Source organism: Macaca nemestrina, chromosome 1, assembly GCF_043159975.1.
Source record: "Macaca nemestrina isolate mMacNem1 chromosome 1, mMacNem.hap1, whole genome shotgun sequence".
NCBI lineage: Eukaryota > Metazoa > Chordata > Mammalia > Primates > Cercopithecidae > Macaca > Macaca nemestrina.
In genome coordinates, this window is record NC_092125.1 from 227,365,352 (window position 1) to 227,371,274 (window position 5,923).

Sequence of the window (5,923 nt, forward strand, 5' to 3'; positions counted from 1 at the left end):
GCAATCTCGGCTCACTGCAACCTCCACCTCCCAGGTTCAAGTAATTCTCCTGTCTCAGCCTCCCGAATAGCTGGCACTACAGGCCCACACCACCACGTCTGGCTAATTTTTGTATATTTAGTAGAGACGTGGTTTCACTGTATTGGTCAGGCTGGTCTCAAACTCCTGACTTCAGGTGATCCACCCACCTCGTCCTCCCAAAGTGCTGGGATTACAGGCGTGAGCCACTGCGCCCGGCTGTCAATTTCAAGTTCTAAATGATAGGCATTATCGTTGGGATGGCATCTGTCTGTACCTAGCTCTGCTTCACAAACAGCTCCTAGCCGACTTGCCTAAAACTATGAACTATTTCATCTGGGAAGGTGGTAAGAGCGAGGTTTTCTTCCTTATTTACCACATGACAGAATGGCAGGCAAGTCAAACATTCGATGAACTGGTAATTTTTCTTGTAGTTACTTGCACAGACGTCCAAAGGTTTGTGTTGATGCAGGCAAAAATACTTCTTAAAAATCTTAAAAGTCGAGGCTGGGTGCAGTGGCTCACACCTGTAATCCCAGCACTTTGGGAGGCGGAGGTGGGTGGACCACCTGAGGTCAGGAGTTAATACCATCCTGGCCAACATAGTAAAACCCTCGTCTCTGCTAAAAATACAAAACTTAGCCAGTGTGGCTGCGCTGTAACCCCTGCTATCTCAGAGGCTGAGGCAGGAGAATGGCTTGAACCCGGGAGGCGGAGGTTGTAGTGAGCCAAGATCGAACCTGGGGAACAGAGTGAGACTTTGTCTCAAAAAGAAAAAAAAAAAAAAAAAAAAAAAACTTTAAAGTTGCCAAACATCTTTTTTCTTTTTTCTTTTTTTTTTTTTCTTTTTTTTTTTTTTGGGTTGTTACTGGGTTTTGCTCTTATTGCCCAGGCTGCTGTAATGCAGTGGCACAATCTTGGCTCACTGCACCCTCCGCCTCCCAGGTTCAAGCAATTCTCCTGCCTCAGCCTCCCAAGTAGCTGGGATTACAGGCACACACCACCTTGCCCAGCTAATTTTTTGTATTTTCAGTGGAGACAGGGTTTCACCATGTTGTCCAGGCTGGTCTCGAACTCCTGACCTCGTGATCCACCCGCCTCGGCCTCCCAAAGTGCTGGGATTACAGGTGTGAGCCACCGCGCCTGGCCTCATCTTAATTTTTGTATGATTTTGGCATCCCTCAATTTACCCTAATTTATTTCCTGCCTGAATGTTTCATGCAAATTTAAAACTTAACCCACCACCATTTGCTTTATGACATGAAGTGAGATATCATGAGATTTTTCAGTCTGCCCCTAAGGACTCATAGATGTAAGAACTTGATTTCTTGATTTACTGCTCATAATAAAATGATTCTTTCCCTCTTTTTACAAAGAAGATTTGCACATCCAATTTGTTTTTCCTGTTTAAAAAATGTGTTGAATTAAGCCAAAATATTTCCAATGAAGCACCTGATTCAAACACAAATTCTGTGCCCTGGAATATGCAGCCTCATGTTTAGTAATCACCCAGCAGGGATTATGCATTAAATTATCTCCCTTGAAAACTTGTTGATAGACTTATCAATATTTGGATTAATTTTAATGTTAAAGAAGTAAATCCTTAATGTTTCCACTTTAGGGAAAGAAAACTATGACTTAATTGTATTGCAATTTAACCTTGATTATCTTTTTTTCTGACTGAATCCCTTACAATGATATCAAATTCAAAAATTAACCTTGTCTGCAGGATGGATAATTAATCAAAACCAGGGAAAAGTCAGAAGAAACTAACAAGGAAATCAATCCCTTCATTTTATGTCACATTCTGGGCATTCTGAGGCACATTTTCAATATGAGCCCATCACCTTCTTCCAAATTCTGCTGAAGTTATATTCTGGAAAGATCTAGGCTACTTTCAGAGATGGGAAAACTGAGGCAAAGCAAAATTCCATAATGACAGGAGTAAAAATCAGAAGAAGAAATGATTCAGAAAGAGACTAACCAGGAAAGAGGGAAACACTGGAGTTCAGGGGAGCTGAGATGACCTGCCTGAGGAGAGAGTAAGGACTGGGGATAAGAGAAGACACAGGGAAAATTGCTTTCAAAAAGCTGCTGGCGGCCAGGTGTGGTGGCTCACGCCTATAATCCCAGAACTTTTGGAAGCTAAGGCGGGAGGATTGCTTGAGCTCAGGAATTTGAGACCAACTTGGGCAACATAGCCAGACCTTGTCTCTACTAAAAATTAAAATGCGAAAATTAGCCACATGCAGTGGTATGAGCCTGTAGTCCCAGTTACACAGGAGGCTGAGTCAGGAGGATTGCTTGAGTCCAAGGAGGTCGAGGCTGTAGTAAGCAGTGACCATACCATTGCATTCCAGCCTGGGAGACAGAGCCAGACCCTGTCTCAAGAAAGAAAGAAAAAAAAAAAAAAAGGGCCAGGCATGGTGGCTCACGCCTGTAATCCCAGCACTTTGGGAGGCTGAGGCGGGTGAATCACGAGGTCTGGAGATCAAGACCATCCTGGCTAACACGGTGAAACCCCGTCTCTACTAAAAATACAAAAAAGTAGCCAGGTGTGGTGGCGGGCGCCTGTAGTCTCAGCTACTTGGGAAGCTGAGGCAGGAGAATGGCGTGAACCCGGGAGGTGGAGCTTGCAGTGAGCTGAGATCGGGCCACTGCACTCTAGCCTCAGCGACAGAGCAAGACTCCGTCTCAAAAAAAAAAAAAAAAAAGCTAGTGAGCAACCATCCATCCAGTTTAGATCAGGAAGGCAGAGCATGCTCAGAGAAAGATCTCTGGTGAAAAAAGGAGATTTAATAGAATAGATGGAATAATTGAGAGCTTAAAAAATAATTAAGAAAAGGATTAACACAAGTCATGCAAGAAAAAAAGGAAAAGAAAGGCAATTAGACACTCTAGGAAAAACAAGCATATACAAGAAATAATGGCCTGCAAATGAAGCAAATGAAATGTGTCATAATGTTAAGCAATTGGTGGAATATGACAGGTTTTTTTTCACGTTTGGAAAAATAGTGGAGCTCACTACCCAGGCCAGGCAACAAACACTCCTGAGAATGGCATCATAATGGGAAGCCGTTCATGGGTTTCTGACTTTTAAAGTCAAGCTGCAGACATCGCACCCAAGACTTGGTTTTGTTGGCAAGACAGAATGCAAATGTTAACAAGTGAAAAAGTTAAAAAGTGAAACTGATAGATGTTATGATGAGGAGAGGAGGAAAATGGGGTGTAAATATCCTCGTCTGACAAAGTGGAGGACCAAATGAAATTGTGGAAAGTGTATATACAAGAGATCAAAATAGATCCTTTTGCAGTTCATTAGCATGATGTGAGAAAACATTTTAAATGGTCCATTTTTGGTCGGGTATGGTGGCTCATGCCTGTAATCTCAGCACTTTGGGAGGCCTCCAGTGATCTACCCGCCTCGGCCTCCCAAAGTGCTGGGATTACAGGCATGAGCCTCCGTGCCCAGCCAGATTTTCTATTTCTTCTTGAATCCTTTCTTGAGTTTTTCCCCCTCTCTTAATGGTTGATATTTATATTATTACAGTACTTCAATTATTCTATCCATCACCTTTCTAACTTTTAATAGGCTTATATTTTGATTTCTTATTTTATTTTATTTTTCTTTATTTCATGTCAGATGGGTAACATCCTGATGTCGTAACACATTTTGAGGGAGGCACTCTCACACATGCTAGTGAAAACCTAATCATCATGTGTGAGGAAACACATATTCACTCCTTCAAACCCAAAGAATGGACTCGGAGACATGAAGAACGGCGGAAGTGAGATTTTTAACGGCAGTCTTGCAAGATGGGGTGTCTGGTAGGCAGGCACAGCCAGGGCAGCTACAGCAGGTAATTGATCTTCTAGCACGTGGTCCCTCCCCAGGTTGCTCATTGGTCTAGTACTATGGGGTTACAATCTTCCTGGATGTCACCTAAGTTTCGTTATCCCCCTTTAAGGTCAGACCCAGGTCCCCTTCCCTGCTAAAGTTTCAATTTCCCAATCATGAAACTTTCTTCCCTTTTATGGGCTGACCCCTCCTCTACATTCTGTTTGCTTATTGTGACCTTCTAGGTGCATGAGCCATCAGGTTTGTTACATCCACAGGCTGGCTGCCAGTACTCAGATTTATCATATCTTGAAAATGGACTATTTATGTATTTATTTTTGAGATGGAGTTTCCTTCTTGTTGCCCAGGCTGGAGTACAATGGCAGAATCTTGACTCACTGCAACCTCTGCCTCCTGGGTTCAAGCGATTCTCCTGCCCCAGCCTCCCAAGTTGCTGGGATTACAGGCGCCTGCCACCACAACGAGCTAATTTTTTGTATTTTTAGTAGAGACGGGGTTTCACCATGTTGGTCAGACTGGTCTCGAACTCCCTACCTTAGGTGATCGACCCTCCTCGGCCTCCCAAAGTGCTGGGATTACAGGTGTGAGCCACCGTGCCAGGCCAAGAAAATCTCTTGAACCCAGGAGGTGGAGGTTGCAGTAAGCCGAGACTGCGCCACGGCACTCCAGCCTGGGTGACAGAGCAAGACTCTGCTTCAAAAAAAGAAGAAAGAAGGGGGAGAAGGGGGAGGAGGAGGGGAGGGGAGGGGGAGGGGAGGGAAAGTGGAAGGGGAAGGGGATACCTATAACAAGTAAGCAAATTGAATTAGTAATCAGAAACCTTCCTCTACACACACACACACACACACACACACACACACAGACACACACACACAGACACACACACAGAAGCCCAGGCCTAGAATTCACTGGTGAATTCTACCAAATGTTTAAAGAAGAATTAACAACAATCCTTCACAAGCTCTCCCAAAAAATAAAGCAGGAGGGAATACTTCTCAGCCTATTCTGTAAGACCAGTATTCCCTAGTACCAAAACTACACAAGGCATCACTAGAAAATCACATACCAATAGACCTTATGAAGATACACAAAAAACTCTACAAACTAGCAAATTGAATCCAGCAAATACTAGCAAATCAAATACTAGCAAATTGAATCCATATAAAAAAGATTATAGGCTGGGCACGGTGGCTCATGCCTGTAATCCCAGCACTTTGGGAGGCCGAGGCAGGCGGGTCACGTGAGGTTAGGAGTTTGAGACCAGCCTGGCCAACATGATGAAACCCCGTCTCTACCGAAAATACAAAAATTAGCTGGGCAGGATGGTGGGTGCCTGTAATCCCAGCTTCTTGGGAGGCTGAGGCAAGAGAATGGCTGGAACCCGGGAGGCAGAGGCTGCAGTGAGCCGAGATTACGCCACACACTCTAGCCTGGGCAACAGAACAAGACTCCTCCATCTCAGAAAAATAAATAAATAAATAATAAAAATAAAAAAGATTATAGTGGGGCATGGTGGCTCATGCCTATAATCCCAACACTTTGGGAAGCTGACATAGAAGGATCGCTTGAGGCCAGGAGTTCAAGACCAGCCTGGGCAACACAGCATGACCCTGTCTCTACAAAAAATATATATATATATATTTAATTAGTGGAGTGTGGTGGCACATGCCTGTGGTCCCAGCTACTCAGAAGGCTGAGGTGGGAGGATTGCTTGAGCACAGGAATTGGAGACTGCAGTGAGCTATGATTGTGCCACTGCACTCCAGCCTGGAGGAGAGAGCAAATCCTTCTATGAGAAAAAAGAAAAAAAAAAAAAAGAAATCAAGAAAGAAAGCAATTAGCATTCTAAATAAATGGAATCTATGTTCACGGATTGGAAGACAATACTGTTAAGATGCCAACTCTCCATATTGGTTCACAAATTAAGCACAATCCCTATCAAAGATCTAAATGTAAGAGCAAAGACTATACACATCGTAGAAGAAAACATAGGAGTCAAAAATCTTCATGACCTTGGATTAGGCAATAATTTCTTAGAAACATCTC

General features: G+C 43.6%; 1 non-coding gene across 1 annotated transcript; it reads right to left on the bottom strand.

Moving 5' to 3' along the window:
• Positions 1 to 3,655: 3,655 nt before the first annotated feature.
• Positions 3,656 to 3,755, bottom strand: LOC112426422 (small nucleolar RNA U13). The gene has a single exon (XR_003017724.1). It is a non-coding gene; the product is annotated as a small nucleolar RNA U13 (small nucleolar RNA).
• Positions 3,756 to 5,923: the final 2,168 nt, after the last annotated feature.